This window comes from Hippocampus guttulatus, chromosome 16 (assembly GCF_054856545.1).
Source record: "Hippocampus guttulatus isolate MCC_2025c chromosome 16, RoL_Hgut_1.0, whole genome shotgun sequence".
Taxonomy (NCBI): domain Eukaryota; kingdom Metazoa; phylum Chordata; class Actinopteri; order Syngnathiformes; family Syngnathidae; genus Hippocampus; species Hippocampus guttulatus.
In genome coordinates, this window is record NC_141276.1 from 8,737,840 (window position 1) to 8,754,910 (window position 17,071).

General features: G+C 43.5%; 1 protein-coding gene across 1 annotated transcript in view; it reads right to left on the minus strand.

Annotated features, from left to right (window-relative positions):
• Positions 1 to 7,551, minus strand: part of elfn1a (extracellular leucine-rich repeat and fibronectin type III domain containing 1a) — a 65,787-nt gene extending 58,236 nt beyond the window's left edge. The window contains exon 1 of the mRNA XM_086133980.1: positions 7,354 to 7,551. The gene's annotated coding sequence lies outside the window, so the exon portion shown is untranslated. The remainder of the gene's footprint in view (positions 1 to 7,353) is intronic.
• Positions 7,552 to 17,071: the final 9,520 nt, after the last annotated feature.

Below are 17,071 nucleotides of genomic sequence, written 5' to 3' on the forward strand. Positions count from 1 at the left end.
AGGCCTAACCCAACATCAGCCATCTCGTTACCTCTGCGTCCCGCGTCCTAGATGCATAATTTGCCCTCGGGACGCGCAGTTCCAAATAATGTGTGTTTTTGGGACGCAAGGAAATTTCTCAGTCAATGGTACATCTTTTTTTCCAGCACCAATCGCAGTTTGATAATCGGCGCCATTGTTGTTTTGATCTCGCGTGGCAAGATTTCCGTTCTCGCGAGACGAGATTAGCGAGATCGTCAGACGATTGCCAAGTTGTGTAACGTTAAAACAAGTGTTGCGAAAGTTTATTGCGGAGATATCACAGAGGAAGCAGCTAAAGTTGGGTCGTTTTTTGCGATAATAAGTTGACTTTGAGAAAGCCTTCCATCATTGGAAGCAGAGTAAAGAGAGGAGAATTTATGAACTCTAAGACTGAACCATGGGATGAAATAAGAACCTATTTCTCAGCAAATCTTGTATGCCTGAATTATTTCAATTTTTGCAGCATTTGTTTAATTCAATTTATATTGTTGTTGTTTGTGTTATTATCATATGCAATTGAATAAGTAGACCATTTCAGAATTCAAAATTTGGGACTCTCTTAATGCATAAAGGGACTCATACTTTTCTGATCAGCGAGTGGATTTGGAGCCACCGCTGGGTTAACTATTCCACCAGATTTGCGTTACTTTTAACCCAGCAGTTTTAAGAGTGCATTGATTTCTCCATATAGCCTCTGCATGTCTTTGGCCGTGTTCTTCTACTTGCAGCGTTCACTTCAGTTTCCTTCAGAGGAACGATGCCTGCCAGTTTTCCAGCAGGGGATGCATTTTGCCGCCCATTAGGCTGTACGGTATATCGAGACCTTGCTGGAATCTTAGCAATCACTCCGAATTCAAGCTGTGAGACAACACATTCCGTCCACGCCGCGAAAGCAGATTACACGATGATGACCTTCAGCCGGCATTCGGAGTGGTCGTCCGAGCCCGATCCTTTGATTGCGCCTCGTACTCTTGACTTTGACTTCAGAGCGGCATACGTTCAGAGAAGCGTTTGTTCATGCGCTAAGGGGCTAAGCGAGCGAGCGCGGCCGAAGCAGCATCCCAATCATCTCAATAGGCACCTTTAAAAAAAAACAAAATTTAAAGAAAAACTCTCAGGAACGCATGAAAAGGTGTTTGGACTGAATAGTGATATGATATTAAATTTAAAATAAATTTTTGGACTTGTTGGGATTACTATGGTATGGCATTTCGCACAAATATGTGTGAGCCTGTCAGTACTGCCAATGTGCCATTTCCTTCGAAGATATCTCTCCAGTAAAAGACGATTCGATACATCTCTTGAGATATTTTCAAGTGGCAAAAATGTGCTTTTATTCCATGCACTCCATGATTTTTTGATCATTTCACCTCTTTCACAGTGACTACAGTGGACATCTTATCATGTTATCAAGTTACAGGGTGCATGAAAGATCTTTTCTGAAGTTGAGCAGGTACACAGTATGCAGGGCGCATCGCTGCTGCAGCTGCCTTCTCGTTCACAGGAATGAAGGCTCCGTATTGATTTCCATGACAAGTCACCTATTGACCCGACGGAGGGCTGTAAATATTCCCAGCTGTCAACTCTAAAGGCAGCTTTGCTCAATAGCTCCCCGAGTGTGGAACGCATTTCTCCTCTTTTGCGTCCCAAACGTATCAAAAACATCTCTTTCAAAACGTTCCACTCATCTTTCGGGTTTTCATTCTTCGGTGTTTGACTTTGTTGCCAGCCGCTCTGTTTGTGTTTCTCGAGTTTCATATTGACGGATTCGCAAAACTCCAAATTACACGGCATGACAGCGACAGGACATAATCGCCCACGCCCGCCAAATGCAAAGCAACGCCATGGCTGCACATTTGAATGTTTGCACATCCGCCAGCTCATTAATTCCCGCCCCTTTGCTGTTACATTAATGAATAATTGATGGGCTTGTTTTGATTGACCAGATAGGATGATGCCATTGAAGCTGCAAAGAGTGTCATTGAAGTCATGCTTGAGTGGCAGCACAGTCACACGGAGGCGGACGTCGCAATTGAGAGGCATTTAATCAGCTAGAACGGGAACTACTTGTGATGAGTGTTGATCAAAAGAAGGCTACAGTACAGTACAAGTACGTGTGAATGTACTGTTGCAGAATTTAGTAGGATTTTATACAAAAAAAGACATTTAAAAAAAATCCTGCCCATCACATTCAACACAAGGGCGGAGCTACAAACGGTCGTTTGAAAATCGAAGTTTACTTACGATTACAAAACGACCTTACGACCTTTTCATTTTATCTCATACTTGACAAATACGACATACATTCAAAGAAAACTAAAACTAAGGCTAAAACTAACCAAGACCAAACTAAAATCAATCGGTTTTGAGAAAAAAACTTTAAAAATGTACTCTCATGAAAAATCCCAAACTATTCCAACCCTGCTTCTAATAATGCAAATCCCGTTCTTACATAACGGGAAGTTGCAAAGCGCATGACGTTTCACGATAGTGAGGAGGGACTTCCTAGCGCACGCACACAGCCGTGAATTGCAACATTTACGTTATTTTGACCTTTAATGGGCTGGAACAGGCACGGCTGTGCGTCATGTCCCGCTTCTCCACAGTGTCATGTTAGTTTAGCATAAGCACGTAGCCATATTGTAAACATTACCGGTAATACATATTTCTTTTATATGTACAGTAATTTTTTATTTTTTCGCTGGAGAAAAAAAAAAATCTAGGGCGGATTCAGAATCCGTGCACAATAAATGAGAAATGAGAGAAGAGTTTCATTGCATCTCTTTTGAAAATATTTGATTCGTAAATGCTGGTTAACCAGTGTTGTTAGTTTTCAAGCGCAAGGCAAATGTCTGTTGTTTTCGGGGTCTAGGACACAACCACCTCTAAAACGTTTTATTATTAATAAGAATAATACAAGCGCTCACGCCTTAGCATCTGCCTCTGCTACACATTTTGTATTCTGGGATAAAGCCAAGCAGAATGTGCTGATTCATTGTGAGCTTCCGAGGAAAAAATGTGAAGGGGCAAAGTAAAATAAGAGCATATCCTCTTTTTTTTTTTTTTTTTTTTTTGCTTTGCTTTGTTATTTCAGCTTTTATCTCCTGGCTACAGACTTTGTGAGATAATGGAGTGTCTGAGACTTCTTGGTTGTGCCTCCCGGAGTGTGAAAAGTTGCAGTCAATGGGTGGTTCATGTGTGGTGTCTTCAGGCAAAACGTGTGGGCAGCATTATTGATTGTGAGCGCCGTCCTTCACCTTTTAGACGTTGAAGGATAGAAATGGTCATCTATTTGACGTGCACCAAACCAGTGGCAAATTTAAATGTGTCTTCTGTCTTTCTGATGTGTGATTGAGATCTGATGTGGTGCAATAGTAAAACGATTGTCCCTTGTGATCTCTGCCTAGCGGCAAGTGACCATGTAAAAGAAATGGAGCAATCTTGTTCAGGTTTGTTACATAGCAAAAATTGTCCATGCCATCTAATAGTAGTAGTATTTAGTAGTGTGAGTGCACATGAATGTACATGATGTCATCGCTTGTCAAAATTGAAATGATCTCAATGATATTTTCTCTCTTTTGTGACACTCTTTGTCGGAGCTTTAACGTGAGAAATACTTTGATCGGTCACAAACCGCTCGTAACGGTCGAATTTCCAGTGGTCCACCCTGTTCGCAAGAGTCAAGCGTTGTTCCAATACACGGTGGTCTCATTTGAAAGAGACCAAAAATCTATGCCAGGACTTTTCTCCGCCTATTCCCATTTTTAAAAAAACGAAAACAGCCTCCCCTCCAAAAAAAAACGTAGTTGACGGTTTTCAAAGAGTTCAATTTGTCACTCAACACAATTAAAATGACAAGAGCTGACAACCACAATGCCAACAATAGCAAATAATCGAACAGTGATCTTATCTTCTTTGTCTTCTTACCCTGCCTCTACAGGTCAGTCTTGGTACTACAACAGACTCGCGTATGTTGACGGAAATATGATTACATGTCTTGCTGTTTTGGTCATCTTGAGTACACCACACAAATTTGAACAGTAAGAAGTAACACAGCTTTTTGATTGTCGTCATGCAATTTAGGAGGTTTTACTCACACAAAAAAAAAATCAGCATGCGTGCATCCCGCATTGTGCGCCTTGCTAAAGGGCAGCTCATTGATGAGGCAGCGGTGTCATAACTCCCCCTGATGGTCATTGGAGGAATTGGATCACAGGTTCCAACCTTCACACCCAAAGAATGACGCGCCTTCCCATCCTTAAAATACATTTGATCAGATGAAAATCCAACTATTTGTTGTCAGCGCTTAGCCTCAAGAGGGACCACCGTTGTCCCGTCCCACCCGACATATTGCACATGCCGGAAACTGCCGCTCTAAGCACATTACCAACCAAATCCAAACTCGCATGATGAGAAGCATCATGTTATCCTCCCTCTGTGGCTCATTTTCCAACTTCGCCATCCTCGCCCGAGTGAGTTGTGGGGACCGGATTTTGGGATGCTGTGTGTGTGTGTGTGTGTGTGTGTGTGTGTGTGTGTGTGTGTGTGTGTGTGTGTGTGTGTGTGTGTGTGTGTGTGTGTGTGCGTGCGTGCGTGTGTGTGTGTGTGTGTGTGTGTGTGTGTGTGTGCCGTGCTATCGTTCCATATGTCAGCACGGGTCCCTTTACACATTGTTAGCCTTAGAAGAAGAACCTGCACTCCCTAACTACACGACAGTCATTAGTCAAACAAGTACAATAAACATAGCAATGTCTTTGTTCTTGTAATTTGTAACAAGAGCAAGGAAATTGGAAGGGAAATAGAGTGTTATTGTTAGCAAGCTCTGCGTACACAACAGTGTCCCCAGGTATCCCTAAACTTTTGTCTTGTCTTAACAGAATGAAAAGTAGGAGTAGAGCCTCAAGAATAACAAGACAAGCAGTGCGATCCTCATTGTTATTGGGCGCATCAGTATGCAACAATCTGATTGTCTAACATAGTGTCTTTAAAGGAGGTGGACCAGGCAGGACACCCTGTGTTGACTTTGCTCTGATATTTATTCAATGCTAGCTTGTATTAAGGAGAATAAAGTCTCTCATGGTAGATGATAAAAGTGGTGGACCAGCCAGGATACTTTTCTCGTGTTGGTATCAGCGTTGGTGATGTTACTGTTTGGATGTGTTTGGCGGGATGCACAAACTTTGCCTCAAATGATCACTTTGTGATGAATTATGTTAGCGTTTAGCATTCCTTTAGCTTAGCTTCATTAGCATCTAGCTGCTAAAGGGATGTTGCCATTTGCAAATTCAACACTGGTAGGCTTGTATTGTATTTGATGAGGGGATGGGGGGGGGGGGGATACAATTATTCTTTACTCACACTTTAAGATTATTGTAACATTTAGCATAGAAGCCTCACAGTGCATTTTCTTGCAGCCTGAGAAGAGTTTTGGTGGTGTCTAACACAGACAAGCTTTTAGCCTTGCGTTTGCTTCGAGCCCTGTTTTTGTCACTTCATCTTCCATCCATCCATTGATTTAAAGTCAAGCTTTAACCTGGTAGGCATATTTATCGATTTTTCATTTTTCACACAGTTGCAGGACTTTTGCGGGGAGCGGCCTGAGGCCACCCATTCATCCATTTTCTAATCCGCTTATCCTCACGGTTTCGCGGGTGTGCTGGAGCCTATCCCAGCTGTTTTCGGGCAGTAGGCGAGGTACACCCTCAACTGGTTGCCAGCCAATCGCAGGGCATCCATAGAGGAACAACCATTTGCGCTCACAATCACACCTCGGGACATTTGAAGGGACATTTGCGTGCCTCAGCTCAGCCATGCATGTTTTTGGAATGTGGGTGGAAACCTAAGTGCCCGTAGAAAACCCGCGCCAGAAATCGAAGCCCCGATGTGCTAACCAGTTGACCACCGTGTTGCCCTTTCCTCATTTACCGAGCAACTGGGTTCAGTATCTTGCTTAAGAACACTTTGATGAAGTCGCAATGGCCGGGAATTGAACCCCCAACCTCTGGATTGGGAGACAACCACTCTACCACTGAGCCATGCCGCCAACCTGAGGCTGACATTATTTCCAAGAGGTTTGATGTCAGGATGCCGACATAGACGAGCTCTGTTAGCATGCGCATTGCATTAGCGTAGCATCATTCGCTTCTAGCCCCTTTTGATCACTTCAGCTTCCATCGGCATTTCTCGTCAATCTAATGTGAAGCTTTCCTTAGGCAATTAGGATTCTTAACACAGTTTGGAATTAAGCGGGGAGCGGCCTTGGGCCAAATACAATTATTCATTACTGTCGCTTTAAGCGTTTTGTCACGCTATGCATCAAAGTGCAGCCTCACTCTGCTTTCTCTTTCTCTCTCTCTCTCTCTCTCAGACTAACATAAGAGTTTTGGATGCTTCCGTCCGGGTCGTCCAAAGAAATGTGTCATTCACGATTGCCACTCCTGCTTAATAAGGTCAGCCACGCTTCCGAAACCTTTGTCACCACAGCAAATCTGTCTCCCCCAAACAGCAATTTATCCAGCCGGGGCAGCGTCATTTTTTTTTTCAGTTTTAAACCATCACAAGAAGCTGTAATTCTCTCGGTATCCTCGGCACGATCTTTCTCCCTCGACAAAAAAGAGCGAGCTCAGGCAAGTTGCATACAAAATAGCTGACTCAATCATCCAGCTGCATAATCAAGATAAAGGAGATGAGGGGTGGGGGGGCGGGGGTGGCAGGAAGTGTGAGAGAGACGGAAGATGGAAAAAAAAAAGTTGCAAGCAAATGAGGCGATCCGACACAAGTTGTGACTCATCATCCTTTTGAGATTTTGTGGATGGTTTCCCTGTCAAATGTTCTGCGAAATAAACGCAAAAGCAAGCCGTCTTGAGGTTTTATGCGAGCGAGACTCTTCCGGGGTGCATTTTCAAAGACAGATGGCACGGAGGCTGCGAAATCCTCAGCTTATCTTGCCAGTGAGTCCCGCACGGCCAAACTGTAATGACCGCACACTCGAATAAAATAGGTTAAGGCCATACATAGACGGCGGCTAATCATTTCGTATTTGTTTCCCCACACTGGCATCGTGCACACTCTGATCATAAAAACAAACCTCCTATGCTGATTTATTGAGCTGTAAAACAACTTTTCTATTCTGCATTGGAAGCAATGGAAGCCGGTCAGACTGCGGAGCTGTCCGTGGTGCTGAATGCAAACTTAGAGCGCTGACAAGTTCGGCTCACATTGCACGTTTTTGTTTGTTTTTTTTGCCCACCTCATCTACCACCCAACATTTTCATTCCAAAAAAAAAAGCACGCTTCTTGCATTCTAGTCCAAAAACAGAAGAGGTTCCCTACCTGCGTGCCTCAGCTCAGTATCATCATGCTCAAAAAGAAGCTTCCATGTTCCTGGGGGGGCGGGGGGGGGGGGCTCCAACATCCACGTTTATTCTTATTCTTATTATTGATATGAATGATGAGTATTTATTGTGAGTGCTCAGCGTGGTTGGAGCTTCATCGGCGCTCCTCGCTTACAGCTGAGCGAAGCTGCGCGCTCGGGCTGCTTCTTTCTAACCGCCGAGACGGCGAGCGAGGGAGGGGAGAAAAGGGGGCTGGGGAGGCGGGTTCAGGGAGGAAGTGTGTGTGTGTGTGTGTGTGTGTGTATGTGTGTGTGGGAGGGATGAAGAGTGGAAGAGAGGAAGGGAGGGAGGTAGCTGTCAGGGCGAGAGAGAGAGAGAGAGAGAGGGAGAGAGAAGCGTGCTTTCTTTTGGGATCAACACCGCCCGGCACGAGCACCAAGTTGTAAAGCTCCTAACGAGATTGGGCAGAGTAGCCACACCCACTTTCCTCAAGTCCAGAGACGACGCATGATGTCGTTTTATGTTATTGAGGGAGTCACGTGACTTGATGTTGATTGAAAAGGGGAAAGCATCTGCGCTTACACTCACACCGAGAGACAACTCGGAATGCTGACGGAAAACCTGCCATGCAAGTTTTTGGAATGTTGGAGGAAACCGAAGTAGGCGGAGCCTTTTTTTTTTTTTTTGGGCACCTTTGTGGGTACGCAAGGACCCCATGCAAATAAATATAAAGGATAACAATATGATACAACAAATACATATGAAAAGTGGAAGTTCAACAAAAATTATTAATAAGCAAATAAAAATGAGTGAGCAATACAAATGAATCTCCGGAAGATCGGAAACACTTCCAGACATTCGCATATTAAATTTGAATTTTTCTTCAAGTTATGAATGTTTCCTTTATATTATTATAACTGATTCTTGTAAAATTCCGACTATATATGCATATAATGTTAATAAAAGTCCATAGCACCAAATATCTATGTATACAGTCTATTTTGCAATATATCACGATCACTGTAATTAAATCGAGTGTCACACTGTGATGGCAGTGGTCCATAATTCTCAGGGCTTAAATAGACGTGCGGGGGAGGAGGGTGGGGAGCAACGCGATGCAGCCAGCTGCAAAGGTCCACCATATTTCACCAAAGCAGTCAATTCTTGCTCCGTGTGATGGGGGATCAATTCATCTCAGTGAAAAATTGCCAAATAGCCGACGCCGCTGCTTGCATGAGCCGCACGCAGCCTGAAAATCTGCACACACAAAACAAAAATGTTTTCACTTATTTGAAAACGATGTGTTTCATGAGGGGGGGAGGTTGTCTTCCGATTCCCCTTTTTGAAAGTATAATCTTGGATATTATTTATTCATTATGCACAGTATAAAAATTTGAGTCTTAACAGATATTAAGAGTGCCCTGCGATTGGCTGGCAACCGGTTCAGGGTGTCCCCCCGCCTACTGCCCGAAGACAGTTGGGATAGGCTCCTGCCCCCCCCCCCGCGACCCTTGTGAGGATAACGTGGATCGGAAAATGGATGGATGGATGGATATTAAGAGTACATTTTTGATTTTTTACTAAGAACCCAAAATTTCGAGGCTGTGGAGAATTTTAAATCAAACAAGGTCCCGAAATGGTTAATTGGTGATCAAAATATTTTGGGATGAATTTGGTAATCGATTAGTTGTTGATTCATCGGTTAATCATTCCATCTCTACAACAAACCATTTGAAATAGTATTTAACGATTTAACTTACAATTAACTGAATTGATATTTTTACTTTCAAAAAATCCGTCAAATTATAATGCAATCAATATTTTATTCGATAGATTTCCGCCAAATTATGTCATTCGTATTTTCATATTGTAATATAATAATGTGATTTATGCCCAATAAAAATGCAAAAAACAAGGGCAATATTTGGTTGAGAAAAAAAAATGAATCATCCAATTATTTCTACAATATCAATCACTTACCAGCGCGATTCTTGCTGGAATGTGGTTGGAGCGCTGCAAGAATTTTGAGCATGTCCGGTTCATTGCAGACTCAATTTTTTTTTCTTGGGTGGGAATGTGAGTGTCAGTATTTGCTTGCCTTGTTATTGGCCGGCGCCCAACGTCAGCTTGGATGGCCTCACCCGCAACCCTAATGAGGATGCGTGGGATAGAAAACAGATGAATGGAAACAATATGTTGTTTTGTTTTGTTTTGGGTTGTTTTTGTTTTTTTTATCTTGTGTCTCATACATATTATACATATACAGTACATATACATGAGAGTATAGAAAGACTCATATCAGATGAATGTCATCTGTTACTGGCTCATGGCAAGTGGGCACAACAGTCTAAGAGTACAAACTAAGTATCTGCTTGCGCACTTGAAGACATAACATTTGAGCTTTACAAGATGAAATCTTCCTGCTCTGATTCATAACAGCCTGCGATTTCCTCTGGAACGACAAAGTCTGACGGGGGGGATGGCCCGAGAAGATCTGGAAGCGGCTGCTCCATTTTGAGGGGGTGGATGAATGTGCGCGGGTGTAAAGAACTTGGCTCCAGCTTCTGGAGACCGCGGCGTCGAGGTAGTAGATGTGCGATGCAACGGCAGGGAAGCGCAAAGCGGCCGCGCTGAATGTTTCACACGTTCTAATGTCCTCGCCGCTTATGCTGTTAAAGCCTCAGTGGACCGGGCGCCGCGGTGAAAGATAACTCGGAGATGGTGGGGAGTTAAAGGTCTTGACTAGGCGAGTCAAGAAATTATACGTCTGCTTGGGCTCGCTGATGAAATATTTATTCGTGGGATACGGTTCTGCTTGCACAACCTATTCCGGTATGCTGGCTGGAGAAACAATACAAAAGCTAACATCAGATAGTCAAGCGGACCCCTCATCGAAGTCACACTACGATATTCGCAGATTTTGGAACTCGGTGTACTAATTTGGCGCCCCGTCTATTTTGGAGAAAATTTAAGACTTTTAAGTGCGCACTAAAATCTGTGAAAATACGGTACTCATATACCCTTTTATGCTGCTCACGTCTTTCGCTGTCTTCTTTTTTTTGTGTGTGTGTGTTTCTCTGTCCGACCCCTCCCAAACCTTCTTCTTCTGTTCAACTGCATTTGCAATAAATGTCCATGACTACATAAATCATCGCACGGGGAGTATATCAAACTTCTCCACTGGACAGAAAAACTGTTACGGCGTAAAAGTGGAGTAAGATCCTCCATTATTCATGACCAATGGGCCAAATGGGAGAAGTTAGAAAAAAAACCTGCTAATAACGCTAACCCATCCTCGGTTCGCTACCATTTTACACTTTGTCAATGAATGAAGCATATCCAATCATGTGGGGCATGCAGTGGACAGACAAAAACACACACCAACCCCGATATTAGCTTCACATCACAGTATATGTCACTTGTCAAAACGGATGCACTCAATTGCAGCTCTGCTTACCTTTTGGCTTTGTTATGTTAGTTGAGGCAGCTGGACAAAAATAAATAAATAAATAAATAAAATATCGGTGCATTTCTGGCACTCAAGGACCCCAAGGGAAACACCATTAACAAAAGGACAACTACCTTATATATAAATAAGCGAACATGAACGTAAATTCTTTGTCAAATATTGGTATGGGGCGATCATATATTAGAGATGCCTCTCTAACTGTCAATCAAAATTGAGATTTTTTATGATTTGTATTTTATCCCAGTGTGGAATTTCTTTCGCAGCAGTACCTAATCACGAGTTCGCTAAAGATTTCAACCGAACCGTTCCCCGGAAGCTGTCTGTCTCGCTCGTCGGACCCGCCTCTCCTTATGAATAGGCGATAATGCGACTAAATGAAGTCCGAGCGAGTCGGGGCGCGGGGGAAGAAAAGGCAAGACAGATACGCGGAATGAATTATTTAAATCCTTCATTTAGTGGCTAAGCCAATTTGGGCTGCGGAGGGAGGTAACGGCGCTGGCAAATAATTCAGGGGCGGAGACGGGGGGTGAGCGCAGGGCTGATTTAATGGAATATCTTCTGTCAATGAAGTGCAGCACATCCAGCTTGCTGGAGGAGGAGGAGGAGAAAACTCGCAGCAAATGGGCAAGATAGGACACTGGATGTACCGAGCGTATTTTGTTGATTGTCCAACATATGGAATGGCCCAAAAATCGCGGCCACCCCCCCCCCCCCCCCGCCCCCTTCCCATTCATCCTCCCCCTTATTACATGTTATGTCTTGTGACTTGTAACTGTCATATGCTTATTTATGTGCTAGGGTCTTTTTTTTATCCTGGACTTAAATTATCCTCAGAAGAGGATAGTTCGAGCGTGTTTTTTTTTTCCTTCTCCCTACCCAGCGTTTTCCTTTCTGAATTCTGATTGTAATTTCCCCATTGCGGGACAAATAAAGGATATCTTATACAGGGACAGAGATAAACATGCTCGCAACCCCAAATCAGCCTAGTTGTCACTATACAATATCACCCTTACAATATCATTTATCACACTCCCATTATATTGTGGATGTTTATTCTGTCTGGCATACCGGTACATTTTTTTGTGTGTGTGTTAAAATCCATTTACATTGTGTTCAAAGTCCATGTAAAGTGTAATTAATGTCTTCTAAATTTGACAAGCCAGAGAAAAGGCTGTTGTTAACCCTGCCAAATCGTAATTAAACGATGATGGCAAAGTACAGAAAATAAGTCTTAAAAAAAAGTTTTCTCCACTTTCAAACACTGTGGGCGTGTCAGCTGAACGCGTTGAAGCCGCACCGAGCTCAACTGTGGAATGTCAATCAAGTTCCACTGCTACAATGCGGAAAATGGATGCTCTGTTGTCTTTTCCAATGCCGGTATACAATGAGGCACTCTAAAGCAAACACACCGTTGCAATTCCCCCTCGATTCTGCCTCCTCTCTGTGACATTCATGCATTCACGACCAACAATGAGGCACTCTAACGCACCCACGGCAGAGGACAAATCAAAGAGGAGGTGCTTTTTTTTTTGGGTGGGGGGGGTCTTGCAAAGCTTGCTATGTGCATGTCGAGATTGCGCCAAACATGCCACCAATGCGCTAAAGTTCGTATGTAGAGGACACTCAAATTTTAGCCCCTGAAAAATCTGGGGGAAAAAAACAGTGGCGAAAACCAGTCTGGTCTGGATCGTAACTTCTGTGACCAAAGTGGATCACTGTGTATTTCCATACCACACAATACAAACGTGAGAAGCCAACGTGTCAAATCATAGCTGAGGGAAGAAGGAAGTACGGCATCAGTGCAACCTGCGGCGTAATTATCGAAGATATTGAGTCAAAGGCATCATTTGCATAAACGCCGGGGAAGAGCGCAGCGCCCGCTTAGATTATGACATGGGCCTCACGTCGTCAACCTTGGCGGAAGTGCAATTTGAATGCATTTGAATATGTTGACAGCGTGGAATGCACCGATGAGGGAGGAATTCATCTCGTGGTTACGTGTTGAAATGTCTCCAAAAGGCCATGAAATAGACATTGAATGTTTTGCCCAAAGGCTCGCGGTAAACCGCGTGAAGCGGAGAGGCGAGCGTTGAATGAATATTGTGGAAAATGAATGTTGTCAATTAGAATGACATGCAGTTTTCCAGTCGTGTTAAGGATGAAGCAATTCCACTGGTCCGTTAAACGTTCTTGGCTTGGGTCAACACGTGCCGCGTTTACATGGGGCCTTGTATCAAACCGAAATGCTCCATATAAACACCTCAATCAGAATAAGGATCCCGAATCGGAATGGAATTTTTATTCCGATTCACGGAGGTGGTATATTCCTTTTGGCAATGCTGCTGCTCTGTCGCAACACGAATGCTTGGTGACATCATTGCTGGCAAAAAATGGCGGCTTCCTACTGACGGGAGAACTCGTTTTTAACCCCTTCCATCACCCTGTCACCCGATAATGTGATAAGCTGTCCACTGTCTCTGAAAGGGTTAACCCACTTCTAATTTGATTTAATAAGATAAGAAAACGTTTATTTTGTCGCACAAGGGAGAAATTTTCAATTTACAGGAGCAAAATTATGAGAGGCAGAAGTAGAAGAATAAAAAGCAGATCAATAAATATAAATTATAAAATATAAATATAAGCATATTAAAAATGGATGAGTTGAGGTGAGTGCAGGTTTTCAGGTCTGTCTATTCAATAGCCTGACAATAAATAGATAATATATGATTATGTAAATAAATAAATAAATAAATAAACTAACTAATTAAAGCGTGGAAATAATCAAAGCTGCTGTGCTCAATAGACAAATGAAAAAACACCATCTGGATCAATCACATTACGTTTATTTCTATCTGTGCATGCCGCACGGCTGTAAAATGGCTGTTCGGATTCATGCAGTATGCGGAATTCGGTCACGTCACATGTAAGCGGTTGACCAGAAATCTTCAGCTGGAACGATTACAACAGGAATGACGAAAATGTAACCCCGGCTACTATTTCTTATGGTTAATTGAATTGAATTATGAGGATTGGGTCTAACTTCATTAAATGTATTCACAGTAGTACAGTTGATTTATCTAGTTTTGGTCTGTTAAAATGAACCCAGGGGAAATTCACACCTACAAACAATTTGGAGTCTTCGGTGAAGCTACCATACATGTTTTTGGAATGTGGAAGGAAGGATGAATATGCGGAGAAAGCTCACACGGGCACGGGGCAGGAAAAAAAAAATCTGCATACACAAGTTAATTTGGTACTCAGCATTTCTTTGCGATTGACTCCATAAATAAACACAAAGATTGAACTGTTCCAGGTGATGTTCGTTGCGCGGTTGCTCGCTCTTATATTGCCGGATGCTTTTCTAGAACATTATAATGTTGGTATGAAGAGATGGATTTATGTCACCGGAGCTACCAAATGCACGGCCGGCCACTGTGACAAGTGTGAGGAAATGTTCTTGCAGTCAAAGGATATCTCGTCACATCCAGAGGAAAAATAAATAAACACACCAAAAAAAAAAAGAAAAATCGCGTGTTGTGTTTCAGGCGGTCGTTCTCTGTCATGCATTCTGTGAAGCTATCTGACAGTAGCAGCGGGGGTATGAGATGCGAGCGTGGGCTAACTCGCCGCGCCACTCGGCGAGGGAGGACCGCGGCCGCCCAACGGTGGCCGACCGTCTCGGCGTGACCGTTGGGATAAACATACCACCTACACTAAAAGCCTTACAAAAGAGCATTCCAGCCGCCGTCAAATACGGGGCAGCATCGCTTCGCTCTCGCCCGACTGCGAGACGAGCAGCGCTTTATCTACGGAGCGTCTGAAAATAACACGGTGGTGCTTTCAGAGCTCCCCGCTGAGCCACTCCAGTTTGGGTTCCATCTCTTTTCTATCCTTGCCTATAAATAACACACAGCTCGTATTGATACATTTACACAGAATACACACCAGATGGATTTAGACGAGCATGTTAGGTATGTATAATTAAAACAACCTAAGTGGATGTTTGTCTGACTTTTTTTTTCTTTTTGAGAGCGTAGTACTACTTCTCCATCCATTAACTGGGAGCCAAGAGGCAGGGAAGGGCTGTGCCTATATATTTTACACACCACCTTCAAAAATGTGCATGATTCACAAGCTTGTACAACTTGTCGTCAGCACGAAGAGCGTTTTAAGAGCCTGTGAGTGTTGCGTTCTCAAAAATAAGTCAACTCTGCCGGCGCCACGTCACCCGTTGGTGTCACCAAGATGTTTCGGAATCTGGTGCTCTTTTCTAGTAGTATCCCCTGTAAGAACGATTAAAGTGGAAATCAAGTCCAAAGTTTTCTTTGTAATTTGTTCAGGTGTGCCTTTGCTAGTATAAATATGTTAATCATGGAATCAGAATTCATCAGATTAATCCCCTCATTTTCAGGCGTCTAAGGCGATGACCTTCCCGCGCTATTGACTGAAATTAACGTCAAAGGGCCTTCGGGCTCGCATTGTGAATGTCACGGCTCACCTGTTTTCAGGGTTTACCCACGACCGAGCCTTTCTTTTCATTTGCTGTCAATAGATGTGCATGTGCGGTTTGGTGTATTGACCAGCCAAAGTGATTTTTCTGCTTTTTCAAAAAATATTTGGACCGCTGGGGTAGGTGAAGGGAGGGGGGGGGGGATCTGGATGCCACCCTCAGGTGAGGTGCGTTGAAAGCAGAAAACTGAAAACATTTGAATCTCAAATTATCTTTCCCCATTGAAATGGATATAAATGCCATTAATCCGTTCCAGCCACCCCAAACAAAAACAACGTGCATTTTTTTTAATGAGGAAACCTTGCACTCTGTGTGCCAAAAAGCAACTTTAAGCCATTTTTTCTTCACTCAGCTGCAGCGGTTAGTTTTCTCTTGGAGACGGTTATTCTCCTCTATTATTGTTTGTTAGCATGTAGCTTTACGACTGCTGTGTTCAATGGTCCAAGGTTTTCACAGTTTCCCTTTGTACTATTTTGAAGTGGAAAACTGACCAGCCCAAACAGCAACTGCACAATACCCCTCTATTGGCAATCCTCATATTTCCGACACACTCTCAAAGCAAAGTCTCTGGCTTTTTTTTAATAACAAGCTTGGTCGCACACCTGTGCGGTCATGAAAACCTCTGACTCATTGCCAACATTGACTCAGTCAGCAATCCCCTAACCTGTCCGCTGGCCACTTCTGGCTATCGAAGGAGTAAAAATAACTAGTTAATAATTCATATGGCAGAAATAAAGGCTGCCTTTCGTCATCCGAAATGTCTCGAGATATTGCTCAGCTGGACAGAGTGGACCTACCGACAGAGAGAAGGACGCTTTAAGGCTGGAAAATAACATAAATGTTGCAGGCTGATAGAAACGCGTCCTTGCTGATGTAAGCGGATGATTCACCAGAAGAAAAAGTCTGCTGACATTTGCATAAATTATTTGAAAATGACCAAGAACCTCATATATTCAGAGAGAAATGAAAGCGAGAGATCATTAGGGCCGCTGTGGGAAATGATCCAGTTTCACTTAACTTGTCTGAAATTTGTTAATGCATCGAGGACTAAAGCTTAACAGCAAGCAAAAATCCGACCGTTTCATGAATCTGGACAGTAAATAACAACAGACACAGCATGAGGGAAAAGAAGAATGCAAATGAAACTCTCCGCTTCCTACACAGTATTTTTCTATGCAGATGTCTGACTCATCACGTAGGACGTAAACGAAGCGAAATGACAAGTCAAAGTTCCAGGGTAGCAGACTCGGCCACACACGTGGGGCACATCAAGGCATCGCTCGGTCGCCGCAGTTGCTCGCTACGTCTCCCCGTGTGTCATCTGCAGACAGTTGAGCAACCGGGCGCCCACTGCATGTGTCTGAGTAGAGCCGGGCCAGCGTGGCTTCTCCGTGGCCTATCCTTGAGAGAGCCGGCCGGCACCCGAAGGCGGCCCACGCGGATGCCGACCGGAGGACATCCGCCTACGTTGTTGTCTCAATGATGCGGCAGCTCACGTAATGGTTAACAGAACAACAGATTGAGAAGTTGTGTGGAAGGCGTTCACACGGATATTTATCATGGAAAGTTTTTTTTTTTTTTTTTACTCAAATAGGAGGACAAAGGGGTCATAGTCGTCGTGCTTTAAGGAGAAGGACAATTTTGATGAAGCAGCTGCTGAAAGTGCTTCACACCTTTGAATGCAATTCCAAAGGTAAGAGGACAGACAGACAAGTGCGCTTACGACATTAGCCACAT